The sequence below is a fragment of the Kogia breviceps genome, chromosome 13 (assembly GCF_026419965.1).
Source record: "Kogia breviceps isolate mKogBre1 chromosome 13, mKogBre1 haplotype 1, whole genome shotgun sequence".
In the NCBI taxonomy this organism is placed as follows: Eukaryota; Metazoa; Chordata; class Mammalia; order Artiodactyla; family Physeteridae; genus Kogia; species Kogia breviceps.
In genome coordinates this window covers 43,466,604-43,494,401 of record NC_081322.1, presented here as the reverse complement: position 1 = coordinate 43,494,401, position 27,798 = coordinate 43,466,604, and the positions used below count along the sequence as shown (strand labels likewise).

The following is a 27,798-nucleotide window of genomic DNA, read 5'->3' as shown; positions in this document are numbered from 1 at the left end:
AGATACACTCAATAAAGGAAACCTAGCATGCAGAAGAAGACATTCTTTTAAACATTTCCATTCCCGTTCCCCTAAAGCAGTGGCTCTCAGCTCGAGCTGCAATTAGAATCACTTGGGGAGCTTTAAGTATCCCAGAGCCTAGGCCTCACGTCAGACCAGTGGCATCAGCATCTTGCAGGGTAAGACCCAGGCGTCCAGATGTTTTCAAGCTCCCCAGGTGATTCCATTTGGCAGCTGGAGCTGAGACTAGCTGCCCAAAGAGAGCCTTTGCCCAGGAGTCATTGGAATGAACTGCCAGCCCTGCCTCTTGCTGCTTCTTCTACTTCTTGGAATGGTGCCTCCTGTGCTTGGTAGAGTGCTATCGTCCACCTGCCTGTGGAGCCTGTTCCCCACCCCAAATTTGGGCATAGAGATCATGGCCTGTTTGCCATGGAGAGTCCATCTTTCTGGCCTCCAGGCCTACCTGTGCTGTAGGTGCTGACACCACTCTGCTGTCTGCTTGGGGTATGGCTCCCAGAGTCTGTTTTACACAAATACCACGGGAATGCTCATAGATGCTATTTAAAATGGAAAATACATGTATTTTTTTAAAATTACAGTAGTTTGCGTTAAATAAAGTCAACCAGATTTATTTACTCTAGGACTTCTCCGATCCTTTACTATTTAATTGGCCAATGTGCTCATCCCTTATAGGAAGACACTAGAGGCACAATTTTCCCAATTAATTTGACGACGAAAACTTTTTTAAAGAACGAAACAGGTTTTGGAACATACTGCTCCAGGGTATGATTTAAATTTAAAAATTTCCTGGATACATTTCCTAATATTTTCAATATTGTTATCATGCATGTATTTTAGTCAACTGACTAGTGTTTTACAGGTAACCACCTAATGCTCTGGGCTATATCGAGTACTAGGAAATATGAATTTGGTATCTGCTTCACATGAAACAATTAGAGAATAATTGTGCTTAACTGAGTTGTATTGTTAAACTACAATAAAATGTAATTCAATTAAAAAAATAAAGGAATAATAAAAGAGTGCAGCTTAAGGCAAGGAGGCCTTTGTGAAAGAAGTGGTACCTTCCTTGAAGACCTTGAATGAGTCAGATTTAGACAGATATGAAGAGAACAGAAGGAAAGGCATTTACAGTGGAGGGAACAGAATAAGACAAAACCTAAGAGCAGGCATGAATGGGGTGGGATGTGATACAGGGAGTAGGGTATGGGTGTGAAGGAGAGCAAGTGGACAGGCCTGCATATGCTACTGATGGGAATACTGAGGGTATACAAATAAAAACATTTGCTCGTAAGGTGATATCCAGTTTTCCAATGAGACAGTTTTAAAAAAAAATTACTCACCAACCGAATGTATAAACTTGCAAGGATATAGATGAACTAGCCAGTGTCTTCCTGCAGTGTTTGTTAATGTGGTACCCTACTGACGCAGCGCAAGTTCTCTGGAAGCAGATGCTGAGAGGGAGTTTGGGGTGCACAAGGTTTAATAGAGATCAACACCTGTGAAAGGACGAGGGGGGAAGCAGGATTGGGCAGAGGAAGACGTGTAACTGAGCTACAGGCCTGACAGTGCTTCCGCCAGCCCTGCAGGGAGCTCAGGAGCCAATGGTGCCGACCAGAGACATCCTAAGTGATGCCCCAGGGCCAGGCCCTTGTGTCTCTACCTCGTTTGGTCCCAAGACAGGGGCTGCCCCCAAGAGCGAGACCTTGGGCTGGGGAGCTGTCTGCAGCTCAATGGTGCTGATGGTGAGACAGCAAGTTCTTCCTCAAAGACCATCGAGGCAGCACGTCTTTGTGTCTCAGAGACATACATACAAACACTGCTTTTCTCCATTCTCACTTCTTATAACCCAGTTCTTGAAACACTTCTTATGTGTCTTCATATGCATCATCATCATCACTTACAGCTATATTTTGAGTTACGCATCACAATTTTCCAGAGCACACCATCTTTACAGTCATCTAAGATGCTGGACATACAGCGTGACTTAAATCCGTGTGCAAAGCTGTCACTAAACATTTTATCCAAGCTGCAATTTACCAGCTCCATCCCATTAGGTCAGTTGTTGTTTTTTTTCTAACCTTCTTCTTGTGGTTACATACTCATGATCTCCACAAAGTAAACTCATCCTGTATTTTTCTAAGTTAAAAAATAAATCACTTTAAAAATCTTAAAAGTGAGGTCGTACTCCTGGAAGTAATTACTAAACCATGTTAAGTTTCTTTGCTTCCTTTTAAAAAATGATTCTAACAAGTAGCCTCAATAAACTTCCCAAACTTTCACCAATGTTAGTCTAATCTTATGTCCTCTCAGTAGTGATATTTGTTCCAAATAAAGTAGTTCAGAAAACACCCAAATTTTGGTGCTCTTTATAAAAGTCATCAAACTTTGTAAAGACTTAAATATAAAGTGACTTTTCTTTTTCTGAAGGATGCTATTGGGGAAGAAATCTTAACTAGTATTTTGGGCATAAATGGTAAGTTTGTCCAGGTGACGTGAGAGCAGGTCACTGAAACTTTGAAGACCAAGGAGAGAAGTTAGATGTGTCAACTGAAAAAATGCACAACCTAAAAGTTGAGCATTATGTTTTACTCGGTGGTCTTTCTGAGGACCTCAAGCCAGGAAGACAGCCTGTCAGATGGCTCTGAGGGAAGAGGTAAGGGAGGAGCCCGGAAATATAGGGGCTTTTGCCTCAAAGACCAGGTAGTCAGAACATCAAAAGATTAATTAATAAAAAGAAAACCAGATATCTCAAGTTAATGATTTAGCACTTTTCTATGTATGGGAAGATGCAACATGAGGACCTACTGTATAGCACGGGGAACTCTACTCAATACTCTGTAATGGCCTATATGGTGAAAGAATCTAAAAAAGAGTGGATATATGTATACATATAACTGATTCACTTTGATGTACACCTGAAACTAACACAACATAGTAAAGCAAATATACTCCAATAAAAATTTAAAAATAAAAAAGATGCAAGAGTCTGGGCTCATTGAAATCATTCCTTTGCTATGTACCATAGCTATCTAGGGCCAGCATCCTGTGCTTTCTCATCCTGAGTCCCCTCAGGGCTCACTGTTGGGGGTGGCTGCAGTGGCTGAGGATTGCAACGTCCCTCATTTACTGATATGGCAGGTAACAGTTTTCATTCACAGATGGGATAGCATCTGGGTATGGAGCATGGAAGTGGCCTGATTCACATCATCTCAGGAAACTACAGCTAAAGAAATTTTCAAGATGTGTTTGGGGAAATATTTTGGAAACAAGAAAATCATCTCATAACTTTTATAATCAGAAGCTAAATAGTGTGGACTGTAGGGATGGCACCAGAAGTGGAGGGCTAAGCGGGGAGAAGTGAGTGGAAAAGCATTTCTAAAGAAGAATTAGTAACCTTGGAGGCAGCTGGATATTGGGCCAGTAGGAAAGTGAAGGGTCAAACATGGCCTTAAGAACTTGAAAATAATTCTTTAAATACAGTCCGCCCTCTGTATCTTTGGGTTCCGCATAGATGAATTCAACCAATCATGGATCAAAATGTGCAGATGTCAGACTCTCCCGCGGATACAGAAGGCCAACAGTACTACACCATCTTATATAAGGGACTTGAGCATCTGTGGATTTTGTTATCCACAAGAGGTACTGGAACCAACCCCTCACGGATGCTGAGGGAAAACTATATATAATTGGTGTATCCCTGAGGAATGGTTTTATAACCATTGTATAACTACAGATTCTGGTTGATAGACTTCTGGAAAAAGTTTTAAGCCACAGCAGGACACAGCGCCTACCTTCATGTTCCCTGTCCGCCCGTTCCAACAATTGCTTTTTGTCAAAAAACTAAAGCCAGATTTTTTTCCTCTATTGTCAGCACTGACCACTCACTATGATGGAATCATGATTAGCCAAAGCTGCATTCCAACCTCCGAGTTTGCAGGGACCACAGACTTATCAGATGCCTCCCACTTTAGTACTGCCCTGGGCCAAGTTATTGCCTTTTATCCTACTACCACTGTGATGGAAGTTTTTACTTGGGAAACACAAGGACTGCCCTTTTTTATTACTTTGATCTTTGCACTGTTAATCATGAGTATTGGTTATCACGGTAAACATAGTAGATGGTCTATAGAAATGTAGGTATTGATTGACTGGTTAGTTGGTTGGTTGTGTAAAAATCAATAAACAGAAACCTCAATTAAAATAGAGCCAAGAGGCCAGAAGGGGGAGCTCTCAGCCCCTACCACCATAGCAGAGCTCAAAAGGAAGAAGAAACACCTCCTCTTCTTGCCTGGCAAAAGCTCAGCCAATGAGAGACTATCAAAGGAAGAAGAAAGACCTCCTCTTCTTGCCTGGCAAAAGCTCAGCCAATGACAAACTGTCACACTCAGCCAATGAAAAACCACTATACTTTGAACTGTCAGTTCCTCCAATGGGCTCTCTGTTTACTGTAAACCCCACTGCGCTCCCCCGCCCCTTCCTTTTCCCTTCTTTCAAAGAGCTCTCCTCTGCTGTGTGGGGACTAACACGTGGTTCATCATGGTTGCAGACCTCGATTGCAATTCTTTGCTGACCCCAAATAAACTCATTTTTGTTGGAGAAATAACAGTCAGTCTGTCTGTTTTAGGTCAACAGTTGGTTGAAGCTCCACATAGAAATCTAGACTGCCTCCGAGCTGCTCCCAAGTGTCTACTCAGTGCTCCTCTAACTTAAATGTGCACACAGATCACCTGAGGATCTTATTAACTGCAGATTCTGATCCAGTAGGGCTGAGTCGGGGCCTGAGAGTCTTCAGTTCTAACAATCTCCCATGATGACCAACCACGTTTATGTAGGAAGGCGGCCATGAGCCACTGTGGACTGACCTCTCCTGGGAGCATGTACATACATATGGTAGATCAGTGAGGCATCCACTGTGGATTCAGAAAAGCCAGGAAGCTCAAGGCAACAGGGCTTCAGGGCAAGTAGGAACATCTGTAAACCTCACCAGACAAGTCCTAATGGCTAGGATGTTGGATAGTATGCTGACAGCAAGATGCTAGGACTTGGAGAAGCCTGCAGAGCTTTTGTCAGTCAGCTGCTTCTCAGAGGAGGCTGCGGAGGAGGGGCACACATTTCAGCAAGAATGAGGACTATTTTATCTATTTTATTATGGAGAACTCCCTAATTATGCAGTTAGAGAATCATGTGTGGCACATTCCGGAGCCTACACAGCTCTCACAAGGATTCCACTGTTAATTTTAAGAAGAGAAACAGCAATGCAACTTTCTCAACTCCCACACCATTCACACATTGAATTTGTGTGCCAACTCAAAGCATACCCACTGGAAATGAAAACAGAGTTAAAGCCAGCCCTTAAACTGAAGCTTGTCAAGCTACAGAGCTACACAGGGGGAGGACTTGGTTTTCTTTCTCCCATTTCAGAACAGATTTTTCTCTCTGCGGTTTCTTAAATTTACATCAGACTTGTATTTGTTAAATCGAAAATGCCAGAGCCCAAGTAGCCTAACACAGGGCCCTTCACATAGTAGGCACTTGATCCACGTTTGTTTGTTGCCTGACTGGTCTTTTGTACACTTCACAATTGACCTAAGGAAATAACCTCCAATAAGAGCCCCTTGTGAACAAACCCACATACTCACACTCTGGATGCTGCCCAAGCAACTCAGTCAGTGACGGCCCCTCCCCCTGGAAATAGGAGTGGGCAGCACGGACGAAGCTCTTAGGTTACAAGAGACTGTACAGCAGTGAGACAGCAAATCTGGACCTGATCGCAGGCCGCTCCAGCCAGCTTTGTCCCCGGGGAGCGGCAAACTCTACAGAGCAAGAGCTTTCAAAGTCTCTTGACTGTGACTCTTAGTAAGAAAAATATTTTACATCACATCCCAGCGTGCACACACAGGCACGCACACAACGGAAACCAGAGCTTTATGAAATCATTGTCACCCCGGCTATTATATAACGTGCCTGTTTTCGAGTGATGGTCTCTTCTAATGCATGACTCAGACAGCTCCTCACATATTTTCATACATGTTTCTTTAACAACAGCAACAAAACTACATGGCAGCTTTTTTCTGATCTCACAATTTTTAAAGTACTATTTTAATCATTCCTTTTTCCTTCATCATTCCCACTCAGTGCATTGCTCCTACGGTTCTACTCCCTATCAGTGGATTTTATTCTCCTCTTTTAAAACCTAGGGAAGCAATTAGCACACTGATGAGTAGCATAGAGTCTGGAGCCAGGCTCACCTCCACTACTGTGTGGCCTGGCCTGGGGCAAGTTACTTAATCTCTCTGTGTCTCATCTGTAAAATGATGATAATAACAAGGCTACCTCATAAAGCTGTTTCAAGGATTTAATGGGTTGATACAGAAAAAGCACTTAGATTATTGCAGAGCACAGATTAAGGCACCTGCTACCACAATGGCTATTACTGCCCAAATCCTCTCCTCTGGGAAGAGACACCCACTGTGAACAGCCTATGCTTGACCTTCTCAGCACTTATGCACTGAACCTAGACAGTGTCCTTCCACATCTGTGGGCACCGTCACGCTACACTTACCCTGCATTTTTCCAACCTTTGGAGTTAACGTTTTAAGCATGAAAAAAAATTTTTAACATTTCTAAAATGTATTATTTAACTTAAATGGTTTCAGAAGATACTAAAGCTACTTGAGGCTTTACTTGATTACAAGTGGCCATCATTAAAAACATCAATTATCACACAAGGCTGGATCACTGAGATACCTTCTGAGCCCATGACAAGTTTCCTTTAGCCAGATGTTCCCATCTTCCATTTGCTCCAAAATGCTGCTCCGAGGCTGGCAGCCCAGAGAAGCATGTTTGTTAAAAGAATGAACAAAATTGTAAGAATAAATAGGTTATGTCTGAACACCTCCTTAATGAGTAAAGGGCATGTGCTTTGGTGCAAGTGTTCAGGGACATTTATTCTGGCTGATCTGGGGACACTAGTTTTCAACGATGTTCTAGATAATTGCTGCTACCCAAAAAGGGCATCTTGATTAGTGAGGTGTTGTTAGACACTGTTCTGGTGGTACTTCATGAGTGAGTGTACCCTTTTCCCAACCTGATTCTAAGCAGAGTTCAGAGACTATGGTTTTTATTTCATTCATTCATTCATTCATTCATTCACTCATTATTTCAACCAAAAAGTGCCAAAGTGCCAGGCATTATGCTAGGTGATGGAAAATAATAACAAGCACGTACATGGGACTTTATAGTTGTCAAAGTGCTTTTGGGTAAATTACCTCATTTATCCCTCTAAATAGCTCCATGAAACAAAGTGATCTTATTTCCATCTTACAGGCAAAAAGAAAAATAAAAGGAAATAATGCAAAGAAAAAGTGAAGGGGTAAGAAGTATTTATTAACTGACCAAAGATTCTGAACATCCCATCCAAGCTGGTGCTGGCAGAAAAACGACACACCCGAGGAGCATGGACCTTGATCCCTGAACTTATTTGCTGCTTTGCCCAGCCCAGCACTGCATACAAAGAGTCACTATATAAACACTTTGGAGGAAGATAATTTTGATGTTGGTAAGATTTCAGGTTATGTCAGGGAAGGGTAAAAGGATGCTAATGAATTCCAGGAGCCAGAAAAAAGGAGGAGATTAACAATTCTGGTCCAAATATGTGTGTGTGTGTATGGGGTGCTGGGGAGGACAGGCAAGACTTAAAGGAAAGTAATGAGGGTGAGGTTGATTTCAGTCTGGGGGGAAGGACAGCCCATCACAAAGGACGTGGGGCCCAATGAAGGCACTAAAGCACAGAGACTCTAATGGAGTCCAAGGACCCTTTCCAGGATGTTACAGACTGGACTCGGGGAAAAAGGAAACACTCTTCGTGCTTTCACCAAAAACTTGCAGCCAGCAAAGTGGTTCCAGATTTCTGGCAGCCTTTTAAATTAGCTTCAGTCCCAAATTCAAAGAAGAAACTGCCCTAGCTTCCTTTGTTTCTCAAAATTTCCCTTTTCTGTTGCACCAGGCAGCTGAAGATACTCCTCACTGATGAGCTTATGGCTGTTCAAAGACGGTGGCTTCACAGATGAATCAATGAGCCAAGTATTTATTGGAGATCAGCCTCGGGCTCACCGTGGTGAGGCAGGCTGTGATAAGAACAGATGGACAGTATCGTGGACAGCAGGCTGCCCGGCATCAAGCACTGTGTGCTAATTTGCAGCACTGCGCTTGTGATATACCCTTGTGGGTATATGTACTCAGCAAAAGAGGTTATAAGCGAGTGGGAAGTAGCATCAGATAGGTGGTGCGGGACCAAATCACAAAAAGCCTAAAGAGGAAGGAGGTTAAGTCAGAAGCTTTAACTAAAGTCTGGTGGCACAGTAAGTATACAAATCTGTTGAATATACCCATGCATGAATGATTTTAAGTGAGCGTATTGTCCCAGACCCAGGACACAGTCATCTCCTCTAAAGCACTGGGTCCTGGGTGTCAAACTGTGTCAAAACACTTGTGTGATATTCACAGTTCTGTAGAATTATTCTGAGAGTAGAGAAGGACAGAGGGCGACACTTTTCCTGAAGACAGTGACTTTTGACTACCTGAATCTATGATCACTTGGATACAGAGGAAAAGCTGAAAAAGAAGAGTACTAGGCACATAGTGGGCACAGCCTTCTAATTGCTGAATAACAGAGAGATGGTGAGTGAAGGAGAAAAGAAGTCACTGCTACCACTAAATTCTCCTTCGGCTCAAGAGTAGCCCCAGGAGAGCAGCCACAGGGACTGTGCGGCCTGGGAAAGGAGGTTCGCCATCGCCCCTGCTGCATCCCTGCTCAACAGCCCCTTCCGCAAAGGATGGTTATGTCGGGGAAGTCATGGTTATGACTCTTTTAACATTTTTATTGGTGTACAATTGCTTTACAATAGTGTGTTAGTTTCTGCTGTATAACAAAGTGAATCGGCTATACGTATACATATATCCCCATATCCCCTCCCTCATGCGTCTCCCTCCCACCCTCCCTATCCCACCCCTCTAGGTGGTCACAAAGCACCGAGCTGATGTCCCTGTGCTATGCGGCTGCTTCCCACTAGCTATCTATCTTACATTTGCTAGTGTATACATATCCATGCCACTCTCTCACTTCGTCCCAGCTTACCCTTCCCCCTCCCCGTGTCCTCAAGTCCATGCTCTATATCTGCGTCTTTATTCCTGTCCTGCCCCTAGGTTCTTCAGAACCACTTTTTATTTTTTTTTAGATGCCATATATATGTGTTAGCATATGGTATTTTTCTCTTTCTGACTTACTTCACTCTGTATGACAGACTCTAGGTCCATCCACCTCACTACAAATAACTCAATTTCGTTTCGTTTTATGGCTCAGTAATATTCCATGGTATGTATGTGCCACATCTTCTTTATCCATTCATCTGTTGATGGACATTTAGGTTGCTTCCATGTTCTGGCTATTGTAAATAGAGCCGCAGTGAACATTGTGCTACATGACTCTTCTTAAATTATGGTTTTCTCAGGGTATATGCCCAGTAGTGGGATTGCCGGGTCGTATGGTAGTTCTATTTTTAGTTTTTTAAGGAACCTCCATACTGTTCTCCATAGCGGCTGTATCAGTTTACATTCCCACCAACAGTGTAGGAGGGCTCCCTTTTCTCCACACCCTCTCCAGCATTTATTGTTTGTAGATTTTTTGATGATGGCCATTCTGACTGGTGTGAGGTAGTACCTCATTGTAGTTTTGATTTGCATTTCTCTAATGATTAGTGATGTTGAGCATCCTTTCATGTGTTTGTTGGCCATCAGTATATCTTCTTTGGAGAAATGTCTATTTAGGTCTTCTGCCCATTTTTGGATTGCGGACCACCAAGTCTTAAGTGCCATGATTTGTTGTGCCTTCCTGACCCCCCCAATCCTTTCAAATATATCTTGCTTATCTTGATAGTGTCAAAGACATAGAATGTGTAGAAAACTGTATATTGAGGAGTAAATTAGATGGTTTCTGAATCTTAAACAGGAGAGTCTTGCAGAGGAAGTGTGTACTGGTCCACAGAGGATGCCTCCAAAGAGCCTTCAGCAGAGGAGATCTCATCAGAATCCTCCTGAGATAGAAGAGCTGTGGGCTCCTTGTAGTTCTCTCCTATCACTCCTCCTACCTTCTATCTGTACACAAATCATGGCACATTTGTCTGACTCAGATCAGTCCTAGGGCAACTGCCACTTTGTTTTCTAGACCAACCTTAATAATTTGAACATGATAACAAGAGAAAACCTATTAGGCCAAGGTCATTGTCTTAATGAACAAGGAATCTGTGATGAGGACCAGCAGGGGGCGTCATCCTTGAGAGGTGTGGTGAGTGGAGCTCACAGCACACAGTGGATAGAGTGATTCCTGCCCTAGTTCCCTTAAATTTGCCCAGGGGCTTCCCTGGTTGCGCAGTGGTTGAGAATCCGCCTGCCGATGCAGGGGACACGGGTTTGTGCCCCGGTCCGGGAAGATCCCACATGCCGCGGAGCGGCTGGGCCCGTGAGCCATGGCCGCTGGGCCTGCGTGTCCGGAGCCTGTGCTCCGCAACGGGAGAGGCCACAACAGTGAGAGGCCCGCGTACCAAAAAAAAAAAAAAAAAAAAAAAAAATTTGCCTGAACCACTCTTAGAGCAATTAAGAACAGTGAGACATTTCTTCAACATTCCTTCTCTTTCCCACAATATGACACCCAAGCAGTAAGAAGCTGGGCCCTTCCATAAGGTCCTGTGCTCTTGTATTTTCCTTATTCTGCTTTACTGAACTATCATTTAACACTGGTGCAAGCCTGGGGCTTCTCTGGATGCCACACTTCTTAGCTTTATCACTTGATTTGCATTTCATTTGGCCAATAAAAAGAAAGGAGTTAGCAGTAGAGACTTTTAGGTACACACACTGAGTTCAAATCCAAAACCCATTACTCTGTCCAGGTTTCACTGACTTTGGTACCTAGGTAGGTATCCCAGAGATCATTGACCTCACAAGCCCACACTTCCTTAAAGTGAGTTCCTAGGGCTGGGATGAGGAAGAGGAAGTGCAGAAGCCAAGTTCTTCTGTTTTGCCTTTTGGAGGGCAGTAATCACCCCACCATTTGGAAATGCACAACCCAGACACATGATGCTAAAAGCTCCTGCAAGGAGGGTGGTGGTCCTTTGACCGTTTCATGAGGAATTAAAATCTATGCCTTGTCCTGTAGCTGTGTCCCTCAACCTAGGATATTTACTCTGCGTATCAAATATCTTGCCTCTCAAGATGAGAGATCCTGTTTAAAGACCAATTGGAATGCTGAGACTTTTTCTATGAGAGCCACTTCTGGACTCTGCCCTCTTCTACATTCAGGAAGGATCATCTCAGCTCATACCTGATGAACAAACAGTAACAGCTGTAGGTCTCTACTCTTGGAGGCAATTACCCACCATCATCATCATCGGTAATCTTTTATCACTTTAGACTTTAGTAGAGTCAACTGTTTTTATAAGTGCTTCGGCGGCAAGTACCTGTGCAAAACAGGATGTGGTTAGACAGTCAAAATTCATAGGTCTTAGCAGCCCTATGGGGCTAGATGGTACAGGGGGCCTGAAAACCCGTGCCAAATATGTGCAGCATTTACTGAGACTGTTGGAACATGTAGTTTAATTCAAATATGTTATATATATATATATATATATATATATATATAGACACACACACACACACACACATACTTATTTAATGCCTGCCACATACAGTGCTTGGTGCTATGGGAAGTAAAAATCAAGGCACAGTCCCTGCTGTGTAATGAGGGTGTAAGGTACAACAGAATGAAATAAGCCTAGTTTAAGCTCCTTTCTGGAAGGGGTATGATTTTCTGAGTTTCCCCCCTCTGGTCACTGAATAGATTTGAACAGTTAGGTAAGGTCCACTCCATCCAGACAGCCATCTAAAGTGACACCTGAGAGTCCTTTGATCAAGGACTTTAAGGACATACCAAAAGCATTTGTTGGGAAAAGACTGGACCAAGACACCGGACTAAGAGCTAGATGCATGTTACTACAGAATGGCATCTCTACACACACAGCTTCAGATGATATTGTGCATTGGGATTCAAGATGTAATTCCATTTGGGAACTAGTGAGAACGAGTTTGTTGCCAACTGGTTTGAGTTCCGACGTGTTTAGGCTCCTCTTCTGGGCTGCCCTTACTCTGTTGGTGGGTGCTGTTTTGGCCTCTCAGCAGGCTGAGTCGCTGCTCTGGGCCTCTCACATGTTAGGCACCACGCTTGCTGCCAGCTGGATCTTCCCCTATCCCTGGGGGCTGGCTCTCTCACATCCTCTCTCTGCCCTGAGGGCTGTCCTGGGTGTGTTCTCTGGCACCAGATGTTCTCAGTGCCTTTTAGTAAAATGGTGGAAGGGACGTGTGTGATAGAAAGGGTGATTTGGGGACTGAGATAAAAATGCTTCCCACCTGGAGCAGAAACAGGACTCCTGACACTGCCTGCGTGGCTCTTAACTGTCCGGTGGCTGGTTTTCCAGCTTGGTCTTTGACACCAGCTATCATGTAGGTTGGGTAGGGGTGGAGGCATGAAAGGCTTTACATAGAAAATCACAATCACAGGGGTGCAGAAAAGTAGACATTTTGATTTTACCTCACTCCATCCCCTTTCAATTCTCCTCATGGCTCAGTAATAGGAAGGCAATCTAAATGCTATACATGTGTATCCATGGCATTATTTCCTTAAAGGTACGAAAATATATTCAGTACTTTTCATGAACTGTACTTGTTGTTCACCGATACGGAAAGCTGGTTTTTCACCACCACCTTCCTTGCATGGTTTTTGTTCTTGGACCTCCGAGTCCATGGACCTGCACTTCCCCAGTCCACAGCCTCTGTCATAACTGCCCATCTCCTACAAGACTGTGGGCTCTGAGAGGGCAGGCCTTAAGTCTGATGTAGTCACTAGTTATCCCTGCATCTAGCACTCTGCCTAGCACAATAGGAGGGCTCAATAATTATTTATTGATTAATGAGTGCAAAAACAAGTCATTAGCTCTCAGTCCAGTCCCAGGGTAGGGGAATCATGCCTGCCCACCCCCATCCTTTACCTCATGATACCTCAATGTAACATCCTAAATCCCAGTGGAAAACCATCAGAGTTGCCAGAAAGGCAATAGAACCATCAAAAGCACATAAAATTCATTATAAAAATTATAAAACATCTGCCACGGTTCTATTCTTTTTTTTTTTTTTTTTCATGGAAGTAGAAAATGAGAGTAAATAAACATCATGAGCACCAGACAATGGCCATGACTGGAACCACCACAGCCACGGATCCAGTACCTACCCCCTCTGCGGCACAATCGTTTCCCTTGCACCCTGTCCATGCATGGGTCATGGCATGTTGTGGTGTCAACAGCACAGAACTGGGTTCAAGTCCTGGTCCTGCCACTTGCTAACTGGTGGGTGACTTATTAAGTGCTCCCAGAATTCATATGTTGAAGTCCTAACTCCCCCAGTACTTCAGAATGTGACCTTATTTGGAAACAGGCCTGTTGGCAGATGTAATTAGTTAAGTTAAAATGAGATCATGCTGCAGTGGGCTCCTAATCCAATATGACTGGTGTCCTTACAAAAAGGGGAAATTTGGACACAGAGACACACAGATGGAGAATGCCATGTGAAGACATGCACAGGCCCAGCTTGGTAACAAGCTAGGAGAGAGGCCTGGAGCAGATCTTTCCCTGGCGTCTTCAGAGGGAGCTTGGCCCTGCTGACAGTTTTGTTCAGAATTCTGGCCTCCAGAACTGTGAGACAACATATTTCTGTTGTTTAAGCCACCTAGTTTGTAGTACTTTGTTATGGCAACCATGGGAAAATTAATACAGTGGCCTTTGGCAAATTAATCTCTTTATGCTTCCGCTTCATTTTTTAAAAAAGAGATTAGTAATGGTCCCTATCTCAAGGAAGTTCAATCCGTGGTTGGTTGCATTCCAGGACGTGGAACCCTCAAATATGGAGGCCTGACTGTACTTTCTTTCACTAGACACTAATTTTGCACCTTCCTCATGCTAGGAGCAGAGGTAAGGATCTCACAGGGTCAGGTGTGACCTTTCAGGGAAGAATGTTTTATATTATTTTATTGTTTCTGATATTGAACCATTAAAAGAAAAATGATCCTAGATTTTCATCAGTTTCTGCTCCAAATTTCTAACTTTCTCATCATTTACACAACCCCGGAAACTCAGAAGAATAGGAGAACTATAAGAGAATCTATGAATGAAGGATTGAAACAGCCAATGGGGGAGGGAGTGAGGACAAAGAAAATCAAGGAACGATTACTCTCTTTTCATTTTAAACAAAGGATTCTTTCCTTAACAAAGATCCTCTTATGCTTTAGGCCATTAGTGAAGCTTAATTAAAATGTGTGTGGGTTGCGCAGTCTCTTCAGGAACGAAGTGTGAATATCTCTACTCTCTTGGCCAAATGGACCCCCAGGAAATTAATCCAATCAATCATCCAACAAGTATTTATTGAGCACTTACTATGTGTTAGGTGCTATTTTAGGCACTGTGGATATGGTAATGGATAAAACTTTAAAAAATCTATTTCTTCCTGGAATTCATATTCTGGTGAGGGGAAAAGACAACCAGCACAATAAGCACGTAAAATATATAATATAAATATATGTCAGATAGTCATAAACGTTACAGAGAAAATGAAATCGGGGATATAGTGGGGTGAAGGGTTTATATTGGGGGAGAAATTTTAGATAGGATGACCAGGAACGCCTCATTGGGAAGGTGGTACTTGACAGACCTGAAAGAGATGAGGGAGTGAGCTGTCAGATATCTGAGAGAAGAGCATTCTGGGAAGAAGGGACGGCAAGTGCAAAGGCCCCGAGGAACAAATCAGAGAACAGGAGGGAGGCCAGTGTGGCTGGAGTAGAATTCGAGAGGGTGAGACAGTGAGAGGAAGCTGAAGAGAGGGAGGGAGGAAACATGGGCGAAGTCATAGAGGGCCTTGACGTCATAATAAGAATTTTGGCTTCCGCGCTCCGAGCGCCGCAGAAAAGATCTCTGGCTGCTGTGTAGTATCTTCTCAACTGTGTCAGGGGCAAGAGGATGAAGGGAGACAAGTTAGAAGTTCTTGCAATGATTCAAACAAGAGGTGACGATGGCCTGGCCAGGATGGCAGTGGCAGCGATGGTGACTCTGGATATATTTTGAAGGTAGGGTAAGCAGGATTCACTAAATGAGATGTGAAATATGAAATACAGGGAGGAGTTATGGATGATTCTAGGGTTTCTGCTCTGAGCAACTGAAAGAATAGAATTTTCATTCTCCTGAGATAGCAGGCTTGCAGGGAATCTCAGGAGTGTGATTCTGGATCCACGGGGTTCTAGACACATATTAGGCATGGTATTAGATTTCTATGGCTGTCTAACAAATTACCACAAACCTGGTGGCTTAAAATAACAAAACGTTTTCTCTCACAGGTCTACAGACCAGAAGTTCAAAATTAGTTTCAGTGGGTGAGATCAAGGTGTCAGCAGGGCCACAATAGGGCTTTAGGGGAAGAATCCATTCCTTGCCTCTTCCACCTCCTGGCGGCTGCTGGCATTCCTTGGCTTGTGGCTGCATCACTTCAATCTCTGCTTCCATGGTCACATTGCCTTCTCCTCTTCTGTGCGTCAAATCTCCCTGTGCCTTCCTCTTGTAAGATTACAGGGGATTGCATTTAAGACCCACCTAGATAAACAAGGATCATCTCCCCATTCCAGTATCTTTAACATAATCACATAATCATAAACTGCCCTTTGCCATTTAAGGTAACACACACAGGTGGCAGGGATTAGGACACGGATGTGTCTTGGAGGGCCATTATTCAGCCTACCACAGACATCCCAGTGGAGATGTTGCATGAGCAATCCCAGTATGAGTCTGGAGTTCAAGGAAGAGGTACAAGCTGGAGGTATAAATCTACAAGTCATCAGCATTTACTGTCATGAGACGGGACCACCCAGGGAGTGCCTGTAGAAAAAGAGGATGTCCAAAACCCAGGCTTGGGCTCCTGCAGTGTTCAGAAGTGTAGGATATCAGGAGAGATCAGAAAAGGAAACTGAGAAAGCGCAGCTGGAGAGGCTGGGAAAACTGGGAGGCTTCTGAGAAAAACATCCAAAGAATGTTTCTGAAACAGCAGAGAGTGATGGACTATGTCCAATGCACTGATGAGTCCACTAACATGAGATCTGAGAGCACTGGGTTTGGCAACGTAGAGGTCACTATCGATCTCAACGAGGGCAGTTTGAATGCAGAGGTGGGGACAAAAGTCCGATGGGAGAGGTCTCGGGAGAGAACGGAGGGAGCACTGACAACTCAGCAAGATGCTTCGCCCTGGGAGGCGATACCCCAAACCGTCCTTTTACCCGCCTTAACTTTCAGAACAGCAGAGAGAACGGCCACTGGAACTTCTCTAGCTGGAATTCCAGGATCCAAAGAAGAGAGGATGGATGCTGAAGATTTCACCTGACCGTTTCGTCCAAAGTCTGCCTCGTGAGTCCTTTCTTACCACCACAAAGGCTGACTGCGTTCTGAAAACTCTCCATAGAAGGCTTGTCCCTGAAGTTGAAACCCTTGGTCACTGTGGTCAGATGAACCACACCCTCACTCAAGCCCCGAACACAAGCAGGGATGCCTTGACCCTGAGAGATGCACTGGGCAGCCTCCCTCCCAGGCACTGAAATGTCTTTAAATAACAAGGTTTCTAAGCTGGTGGGAGCAATGCAGTGTCGTGCATACGCTCTGGAGATGTAGAGCTAATTAACCTTGAACTAGGCAAGTTTCCGAGTCTCTCAGAGAAGTTTATTTATGCCTCATATAACTGAGGGCAATGACGGCAACCTTTGAGTTTGGTTCTACGTTTGAGAAGGTGTGAGGCATTAATGCTAATGGAGAACAACATGAGTAAATGAACACCAGCTTGCAAGGAGTTAGTTAAGGAAAATTATAAGATTCTCTCACAAGTTTCTAGAAGACACCATAGCATACTTTTCATAACTGTGACACCTAAGAGGACACAAGACCAGGCTCCAACAAGGCTGGAGGGGTAATACTAGCTGTCATTTACTGAGCGCTTACTCTGTGACAAGCACTGCACAAGATGCTCTGTGTGCTTTATTACTTCATCCTCACAAGAGTCTTGTGAAAGAGTTACTTCTGTTAAACTCAATTTAAAGTTGGTGGGAAATGAGGTTGAGTGAAGTCTCACGGTTTCGTGCCATTCCCATGGGAATCGCAGGTGACTGCAAAGCACGACAGTTAGAGCCTGGTCTACGGAGGTAAGATGCCTGCAGTTCACCAAGGAAGATGGAACAAGGGCTTCACGAAGAAACCAACCTGCTTCATTGCCCTGCATCTGAAAATGCTTTGGCAATAGCCAACATCCTTTAAAAGTCTCCATTAGAGAAAGAAATTGAAATGCTACCTTTGTGAACTGAGACAGAGCCACAAATGGCCTAGAAGGTGTGGGGTAGGGGGGTTGCTCCTTATACAAAAGAAACCTTGTAAATACGACATTCATTTCTGGACAGAACAGTCTGCTGAGTTTATGGAGGGAGGCTGGGGTTTGGTTATCAGCTCAGCTGGACCATGTATGTTAAAGAGGGAAAGAATAAAAGGCAGCTTCCATTTGCTACAGCCCATGTGCCCAGTAGGATTTTTTTTTTTTATTGTGGCAGTTATTTTAACAAGGTGAAATTTAATACGACACCAGTACTAAATACCACCAAAGAGTAAATGGTGCGTGTGAGGCTGAGATTTGGCATATAATGGCAGTAGCTGTTGGTTTCCAGAGCCTTAATGGGCTACCCAAGGCCAGATCTAGGCAAAAGTTTCAAATAAAAGTGATCTTCAAAAGTTCTTTTGATCGACACCTTCTTCGTTTAGGAGACCCCAGACAGCCTCAGGTGACTGCTACCTGCAAGTAATCCCAGCGGCCTAGGCCTCTCCCCCATGGAGGCCCCTCTTCCAGCCCCTTCTTGCTCTTGTCAGAATTCATGTCCTGGGCTCAATTTTGTGAGCTCCCTCCGAGGGGATCACCAAACTGATTAGAACAGAGGCCTGGTGTTTTTTGCCGGAGGAGAAGCACTCTTGGGTGCTGTTCAAGCCACTGCCAGCTCACCTTCCTTTATCCTGCTTTGGGCCCACGTCTGCAACTGGCCACGCCTTTCCCAGGCTGTAAATTGAGCATCTGAGAGGTGTGTGTGTGCTAAGCAAGACGTCCAGGGGGAGGATCCATTTATATATAAAATGATCTTCACAGATCTGACCATTATTTAATAGAAATTAGTTTCTCAAATCCAAGTGAGATACTAATAAGACAAAAGATACTCTCTGAAAAGGTTGCTTTTTCCTACTCAAACCTTCCCCCACATCACAAAACAAAAAAGCAACTCATATACACACAGCCCAGCCTTGTAATTCAGTGTCTGTGCTTCGCTACCACACAGAACTAGGTTAGTTTCCTGTTGTTTCTGTTACTTGTTAACGGATAACTGACTGACATCAGGCAACAACTTTCCGCATCTACAAGACCAAGGTTGTAATAATACGTGCCCCAAAGGGCTTTGTGCAGATCAGATGTGCTAGCTCATGTGAAACCCTTAGTACCACACTTGGCTTCTAGTGAACATTCAAAAGATGTTAGCCACAGTACCATCACTCCTTGAATAATAATAATAATAGCTACACATACTGTGTAGTTTACCCAGTGCTGAACACTGTTCTCAGCAAGAAAGCTTGGAACATAGGTTAACTCATTTAATTTTCACAGCCCTACAATGTAGGTACGTTGTCCCCATTTGAAAGAGGAGCAAATGAAGGCACAGAGAGATTAAGCGATTTGCCAAAGCAACACAGCATGCAAGTGGCGGAGCTACAACTCAAACCCTAGTAGTCGGGCTCCAGGGTTTGCACTCTTTACTAGGACCACCAAGCTCACCTGCACCTGATGAGGGCTTCTCGAAGGCACACCAAGTTGAACTCCATCTTATAGCAAAGAAAAGTTGTTTGTGAGGCAAAGAGAAGATTATATGTGAACTCTGTCCCCAAAAGGAAAACAGAGAGCTAGCAATTCAAGAGCCTAGAGCAGACTTCCACTGGGAGAATATCAACTCTGCATGGCCAGCTGGAAGTGAGTGGTTCTCAAATCTGCAAGTTATGGTCCAAGTTTCTATAAAGTTGTGAAATTTAAGGGGACAATGTTCCTCACCAGAAATGAACACAGGTCACTATGAAGTCAGAGACTAAAGAGATATTCTATAAAAAGTGCTAGTGAAAGAAGGGTGGGGCAGGAGGGGAAAAGGAAACAGAAGGGAGGAGAGAAGGGAGTAATAGTCCTGGAGTTGTAATTCACAAGCAGCACAGGATCTGGCAACGTTTATGGGGACGGCCTCGCCAGTAGTACACACAATACACAATGCTCTAAGGACCTGTAGGATGTTGAAATGCTTTCCTGAACGAGAATCGCAAAGCGAATTCTTGTTGTTTGACGTTCCTTCAGGTTCATTAGGCCACAATGACCTGTGTGAATTGCTGTGTGTGCCACAGGGCAGCATTTAGCATATGTTCCCACTTGTACTTATTCATGCATGAGTCTTGTCTCTCCAGTTTGGATGCTGCTATGCCTCGTGTTTAATTCACTCATTTGATACTAGGGGAAGGAAAGAAGGAGGGGAAAAGAAAACCCTTTGTGGAGATTTGCCTGAAGTTTTCTTTTCAATGACACTAAAGGAAATTTTCCAACTTGTGATTCTTTTCAAAAAGCATCTCATCTTTTAATAAAATCTCTTTAAAGTTGCATCAAAAGAGGAGATCTGCACTCAGGGATTCATCAAGATAAAGTCTGGGCTGTTCCACCTTTAGACGGCAGCTCCAGGAGCCAAAACTATTAGCTGCTGACCCTGCGGACATTTTCTGGCCGAATGGACAAAACCAAACCCAGGGTCCACTGAGCAAGTAAAAGGCCTCCAAGGTGTTCGCCGTTCTACCTTATATTTGGGAGTAGTTCTCCTGTTGCCATGGGGATAGAAGCCCTTTAGTTGGCGGGAGAACTATTATTTTCAGTGTCTGGCTACATGTTGGGAAGCATTATTATTAGTATTGTTTTTCTTTTCTCTCTCTCTCTCTTTTTTTTTTTTTTGCAAATAGCACCTATCATTTCTACCAACAAACTCTGAAAAGTGGTTATAACCACTTAAAAGTAGAAGGGAACAAATAAATTGCATTTCAGCTCCTTTCCTTGCAGTTTTCCCTTTTGAGGGAAATTAGAAATGATAAACCAGGAGAATGGGCAATGTGTTCTTAACAGTTGTGAGCTGCAAGCTAACCATCTATGCTGTATCACTGCCATTAGGTACTCTAGAAATTCTTCATTGGGCTGAACCAAGGCTGCATTAGATCTGTGAATTGCCCTCTATTTGCCTGGTGATCTTAGAGCTGAGTAGGGCTCCATGCCATCTGTATAGGCAATGACTCCAAAGGAGGCTTCCTGCTCCCAGGGCAGCATGGGGCCAAGCTGCTGCCTCTCCAGCCTCTTTTTTGATTTCCTAAAGGAGTTCTTTGACCACACAGATAAATTCTCATTTAAATTCAGGCACATACACCCACAGGCTGATCGACAGAGACACCATGAATTGAATGATAAATAATACATGCAGACAAAGACAACACCAGTGCTTATTTGCAGATGAAAGAACACTAGAAATTATTTCTGATGGAAATATAAAAGATTAAATTCAAGCAGGGAGTGGGGGAGGAAGTATTTTTTTAAAGCTCCTGAAGAAACAACCTCATTGTTTCACTTTCAAAAAGGCACTTTCTGTCTTGAGTTGGGAATTCAGTGGGCACTGGTAACTCAGACCCCAACAAAGATGCTCATCCCCTAAAGATAGAGCCCAAGGGAGCAGAAATGGAATTTAAATCTAAGATAGGGCACCTGCTGGTGGGGCGGTCTGGAATCTCTCTCTCTCCTGGTGATTTTCTTTGGGGAACTATGCCTTTTCCACTCCCATTCCATACAGCCAAATGGTATTGTGTCCCACCATCCACTGTGATGGGATCAGAGAGGGGACCCAAGTCCCAGTGAGACCCAGTTGCTGGGCCTGCCTCTACGTTCACGGAAGTTTCCAGCCGGTGGGATATAAGCCTGGAGCTGCTGGGGCACACGCGGTCAGGAGATCCTGCCTTGAGAACACAGGAGAACTGAGCCGAGAAATGGAGAGATCCAGATTCCTCCCAATCATGTAGCATGAGTGCCTGAGTTCAGCCCTTCCTGAAGCCAGGCTAACCTTGACATTTCAATTACATGAGCCAATTAATCCACTTTTGTGCTTAAGTCAGTTTCAACTGGGTTTCTGTCACTTTCAGCCAAGCACTCAGTCAGGTGGACTGGTGGTTCCCGCTCAAATAGCTTACATGGCTGTGTAATAGAAACAAACCTGAGTTTGAATTTATGAGGAAAGGAGATGGGGAGATTATCACCCTATGCCTAAGCAATCACAAAGCCCAAGTCGGGCAACTTCTCATCTCGCTGGTATGATTCCAGCCTCACCTTTGATACTAGAGCTCCCAAGGGGGACTTGAGTGAGAACTTGTATTGTTAAAACTGAAAGGGTTTGGGGATCCTAACTGAGAATTACTCGTGGTACCCCTAACCTTAAATTTTGACAGCTTAAATAAGTAAATATTCATAAATATGTATAATATGTATAAACACATATAGATATGGGTGTATGTACAAATATAGATAATTACCAACATGAAGGCAACCTTCTTGTGCGAATTAGTGAGAAGGTTTATCCCACTGATGGGCAAAACTGACATAAGTAAATCCAGGCTTATCAAGTGATACATTAGAGAGTAATTTATTAGGTAAAGATTACATAAGATGTCTATGAAGAATTACATGGCAGACAAGGCAATTGGGGGCAACACTTCTCAGAAGGAGGGATCCTGCCCTGGGAAGACACCTCAAAAGAGGTTTCATACAATATGGAAAATGCAGTTTAAAAGGGGCAAATTAAAACAAAGTTGAGAATCAACAATGAACGTTACGAGAATATACGTTGCAAATGAGAAAGCTGTTTTTATAAACTGCTCCAAGCAGGAGAGACGACCGTTTATAAAGAAGAGGAAACCATGAAAAACCTGATATCCTGTATCTCAGGGTTTAGGAAGATTCCCACAGGGAGGAATCTTCCAGTCTATAGGGAGGAGCTGGTGTAGATGACTTCTACCCTCATGCAGATGGTCTAGAAGCCAGGCTCAGAAGATGAGCCGTCTTCTCTTCTCTTTCCACAGACACAGCCTCCAGTCAGGCTCTTTGATTCCTTGCCCAGAGCTAATCTACCCAATCCTTTTGACTTTACTTTCAAAATATAGACCGCAGCTGATTCTCCCCCTTAGGTCCTGAACACCATCAGCCCTCACGTGGATCACTGTGAGCATCTCCTGGCTGGTCTCCCTGCTTCCACCCTCGCCCTCCTACAGTTGCTTCTATAGACCACAGAGTGAGCCTTTAAAAGCACAAGTCAGATCACGTCACTCCTCAGCTAGAAACCGCTCCATCTCCCCAAGGAAAAGCCAAAGTTTGAAGGGTCAGAACAAAGAATGATTATGACACATTTCAGCCACATGAAGAAATGAAAGCAAAGGGCAACATTTTGGTTGGTTTTCTTTTTTTCTAGTTGAAAGTGCAAACCCAACAGAGAACACTAGTATACTGATATTCAAAGGTTCATAAGGCAAAAGGTATCAAACATTTTAAAATAAAAGGAGAGGAGACTTGAAGCATTATGGGGAAGAAGTAAGAAGCACAGGACTGAAGTCAGACTGTCTGGATTTATAGCCCAGCTCTACCACTTAACTGTGAGATGCTGAACAAATTACTTCACTTCCCTAGGTCTCAGTTTTTTCATCTGTGAGACGAGGGTGCTAACCATACCTACCTTATCAGGTTTTTTGAGGATAAGATAATACATGTAATGTGCTTAAAACCTTGCCTAACATATTGTGAGATCATCTATTTATGAGGAAGTATCAAAATAGCACTACAATCATGCTTGCAAGGGGAAAAGACCCATAGTATGCCAAGTCAGAGATACCCTAAAGGCAAAGAGAATGGGGCAAATATCATTGTTAGATACAAAAGAAAAAGAATACCTAGTTAAAGGTCTCTGAAATCTTTTCTGATAACCAGCTGAAGTCAGCTGGGTGGGTAAGTAACTAATTTCCTAGACCCAATCTTCATCTCATTAAAATTCAGCAGAAAATTGCATAAGCGTTTCTTTTCTAGGAGGAAGTTATGGATTTTTATCACATAGAGAAGTCTGCTCCAGACCAGATTTGGAACCATTTTTCTATTACAGAAGAGAAGTACACTAAAGCATCATACTCCCTCACTGTTTCCTTGGAAGTTTTCTATAAGAGGAGCGTGATGACGAGTCATATTATCATCTCAAAATAACGAGAGTGAGGCCTCACTCCCAAAGTAGACCAAGTTTATGTGTTTAGGTCATATGACATGACAGTAGAAGAGTATAAAAGGCAATCCCATTCATAATAACAATTCAATGATATAATGGAGAGAATATAGTATTTGAGCCAAGCAGACTCATAGTCAAATCCTGGTTTGGTCAAGTCACTTAACCTCTCTTAGTCTCACTTTAATTACCTGAAAATAAAGACGATGATCTCTACCTCACAGGGTTATTGTGTGGATAAGGTAATACATCAAGTACCCAATATGCTGATATGTCACATAAACTCAAAATAATATTCATCTTCCCTTTTTCCTGCTTCCCATTCCTCTCTACCTGCAATGCCAACTGTAGCTAGCAACCGTCAGCTTTTATGTCAAATACAACCCATTAAGTCTCCAAGCTAGTTGTCACACCCCCGTTTCCTGCATTCATTAGGAATCTCAGGAGGGGAGCAAAGTTAGCAATAATCAGCCTCTCCCGTACACTGCAAATGGCCACACTTATCATGAAAAGCTAAAGCTCATGTCTAGGGTATTATTTTCTACTGGTCCCAATATGTCCAGTCTTCAGAGCTCCAGAACTGTGTGAGACTTCCAATGTGGCTGGGAGAATGTCCCTCTCCCTCACCTCTGGGCCATGCTTTGTTACTTGAGCTTACGTCCACAATCTGAGTGTTTCCAACCGGCTCCTGACATGCGTCCTCCACCCCCAACCAAGCACAGCAATCATCTGCTCCTTGGACTGGGTGGGGACACATGTTACAGTATCTCCTCCATCTCCCTCATCTTCTTTTCTTGCTCCCAGTTACAAAATAAAAATTCCCATGCATTAGATGAGAAGCAAACATGGTGGTGGTCTGTATTTGCAGGAGAGGATGGAGAAGGGGTCGTTTATTGGAAGCAGTCAGTTCATTATGCTCAGAATAAACCTTTATCGAACATTCTGAATTTGAATGATGTCCAAGGAGGGGAGAAAATATAGACTCAATCTCTATTATATTCATGGCTATTTGAAAGGAGGAACCTCCTCCTTAAGGCCAGAAAAGTCATGTCTCATTCTCTGTTATATCCTCCATACACTTGCACGTAATGGAACATCAACAGTTACTGAAAGCATGAATAAATTAGTGAATATTCCTCTCTAGCCAACTTAATATATACTCAAAAGATGTGATTTTTTTCAAATTTTATAATATATCTTAATATTTATTTAATGAAGTGAATGCTTCATTTCATAAAATAGATGTGACCAGGGGATTGTAAGACAACTGGTACATTTATTCTGTAGGTTGGAATTCTATCATGTGAATTTTTGGAAGATGTGATTCTTGTCAGACCAAAACATTTTTTTTTGAAGACGTACTTTTTAATGTGTATTCTTACACCTTTTGAATTGTTTTTACCATATGCATGGGTTACTTCTTTTTTTAAAAATAAATTTATTTATTTATTTATATTTTTAACTGGCTGCGTTGGATCTTTGTTGCTGCGCACGGGCTTTCTCTAGCTACAGTGAGCGGGGGCTATTCTCTGTTGTAGTGCGCAGGTTTCTCGCTGCGGTGGCTGCGGAGCAGGGCTCTGAGCATGCGGGCTCAGTAGTTGTGGCTCGCAGGCTTCAGTAGTTGTGGCTCAAGGGCTTAGTTGCTCCGCTGCATGTGGGATCTTCCCGGACCAGGGCTCAAACCTGTGTCCCCTGAATTGGCAGGCGGAATCTTAACCACTGTGCCACCAGGGAAGTCCCAGACCAAAACTTTTTTGATGAAGTATCAGGGCACTGAAAATGATGGCTTCCTGTGTGAGTGGGGATAATAAAACATGTTCATTACAACATGTTGTATTAGAGATTGGGCTCAGATCAATGAAATGAGACTCAACGAAGAAAAACAAAGTGGTTCCCATGTGAAAAAATATGGAGCAAGCAGAGAATTGGAACTGTTGGTCCAGCTAAGCACGAGTCATAAATGGTTTGGAATCCACAGAGGGCCTCACAGCAACAGCAGACCGCAGTGTGTTGGGCTGGGCTGCAGGGATTTTACTCTAAGGTCAAACAGGCATGTGTTCATTACTTTGGATTTGGCCTTCACTAAGTACAAACCCGGTGGGGATACTAAGTATATTCTTCAAGTTCCAAATTTCAAAACCAATGCAGACCAATCAGAGAAGTTTCCGAGGAAAATGATAACAATAAAAGTTTTGAAAGATAAGTCTTATGAGAAAATACAAAAATAATGGCCTATGTTTGTTTTTTAAGGAGAGAGATGAAGGGGAGCCATGAGTCTTTAAGTGATACAGAGAGGACAAAAATGATTTAGTCTCTTAAGTGAAGTAAGTCAGAAAGAAAAAGACAAATCCTATATGATATCACTTATATACAGAAACTAGAATATGACACAAATGAACTTACCTATGAAACAGAAACAAACTCACAGACATAGAGAACAGAGCTGTGGTCACCAAAGAGAGAAAGGGGGTGGGGGAGGGATAAATTAGGAGTTTGAGATTAGCAGATACAAACTACTATATACAGAATGGATAAACAAGAAGGTCCTACTGTATAGCACAGAGAGCTGTATTCAATATCCTGTGATAAACCATAATGGAAAAGAATACATACATATATATGTATAATTGAATCACTTTGCTGTACACCAGAAATGAACACAACATTGTAAATAAACTATACTTCAATTAAAAAAATGATTTAGTGGCTTCCCTGGTGGCGCAGTGGTTGAGAATCTGCCTGCCGATGCAGGGGACATGGGTTCGAGCCCTGGTCCGGGAAGATCCCACATGCCGCAGAGCAAGTAGGCCCGTGAGCCACAACTACTGAGCCTGCGCGTCTGGAGCCTGTGCTCTGCAACAAGAGAGGCCGCGACAGTGAGAGGCCCGCGCACCGTGATGAAGAGTGGCCCCCGCTTGCCGCAACTAGAGAAAGCCCTCGCACAGAAACGAAGACCCAACACAGCCAAAAATAAGATAAATAAATTTATTAAATGGCTAATGTATATATTTTTTTAAATGATTTATTCTCTGCATACACAGTGGAGAGTTGAAATAATAAAGACATGGTGCCGACAGTGCTTCATTAGTGCTGGTAAACCCATGACATAAGACGATGAGGACAAGCATTGGCATGGTCTGCTCCACTTGGGGTAAAAGCTGGCCTTTAGTCAACATGTTACTTAAAAGCCCTGCTTTTCCACCAATAGCATAAACAAAATCTACCCTCACAGAAACCTCAGAAGGAGGAAACATTTCTTTATCCTCTCACATAGACAGTATCAAAATAAAAATATTACATTCTCAGAGAAAGCAATATGGTAGAGTGGAGAGGCGTATGTGATCACCACCAATGCCAGTTCCTTGTAATTCCTGTGCATGTGAATTGGTGAGGCCTTCAGGTGCTGGAGTAAGTGAGGATCTCTGTCCTCTGTGAACTTTGTACACTTTAATTTGGTTTATGCCTCCCCAGTATAGGCCTAAAACCTGTACAAGTTATACTGAGAAGCCAAAAGGAGGGTTTTTCATAGCATGCCGAGCAATATGGCTCTCCTCCGGATGTCTAAGCTCCCATACGTCACCAGGGACACAGCCATAGGCACTCTACAGAAAACCTGATGGATTCTCTCCAGCTCAGGCCTGCTCTGGCACCTCAGTGCCTCACTCTGGGCCTATCTGTTCTGTTCTGTGTCTGCATTCCCTGTCCTGCTGCCTCTTTCCTAGTTTGCAAGCATGCTACTTTGTCTCCTCAGATTAAAGCTTCTTGTGTTGCCTCTGCTTGGCCCTCACTTCAGACTTTGCCGCAGTGTTTTCTTTTGGATTTCCTGGGACCGCGTGTATGAGAGCCAGGCTCACCTCCCCACACGCCAGGTCGGAAGTCCCAGAACCCGCAGTCTAGGAAGTATCGAGCTTGATCATGCTACCCAAGGTCACTCTGAATATAAATGAATTCTAAGTATCTAGAAGCATCATCGAGATGAAAAGTATAGACATCTGGCCCAGATTCAGAATCTCACAACCTGCCACTCTGTAAGCACGTGAAGGAAGTAGATGGAGGTCCCCTCCCCGCAACCAGGAGGAAGCACTCTCTCTGTTCTGGTAAGACTTGGGTTACAAACAGTAGGCCTCCAGGGCTCACAGAGGTGCTGGAAATGGTTGAAGTGGACCAGGAAGAGGAGTGGTGGGAGCCGTGGCCCACTGGAGAGCACGCCCATCTGTGTTAGTCTGCTAGGCCTGTCATAACAAAGTGTC

At 43.5% G+C, this 27,798-nt stretch overlaps 1 protein-coding gene across 2 annotated transcripts in view; it reads right to left on the bottom strand.

The window, feature by feature from the left end:
- Positions 1–19,231, bottom strand: part of CCN6 (cellular communication network factor 6) — a 52,721-nt gene extending 33,490 nt beyond the window's left edge. For both annotated transcript variants that reach the window (XM_067011678.1, XM_067011677.1), the window contains exon 1: positions 19,009–19,231. The gene's annotated coding sequence lies outside the window, so the exon portion shown is untranslated. The remainder of the gene's footprint in view (positions 1–19,008) is intronic.
- Positions 19,232–27,798: the final 8,567 nt, after the last annotated feature.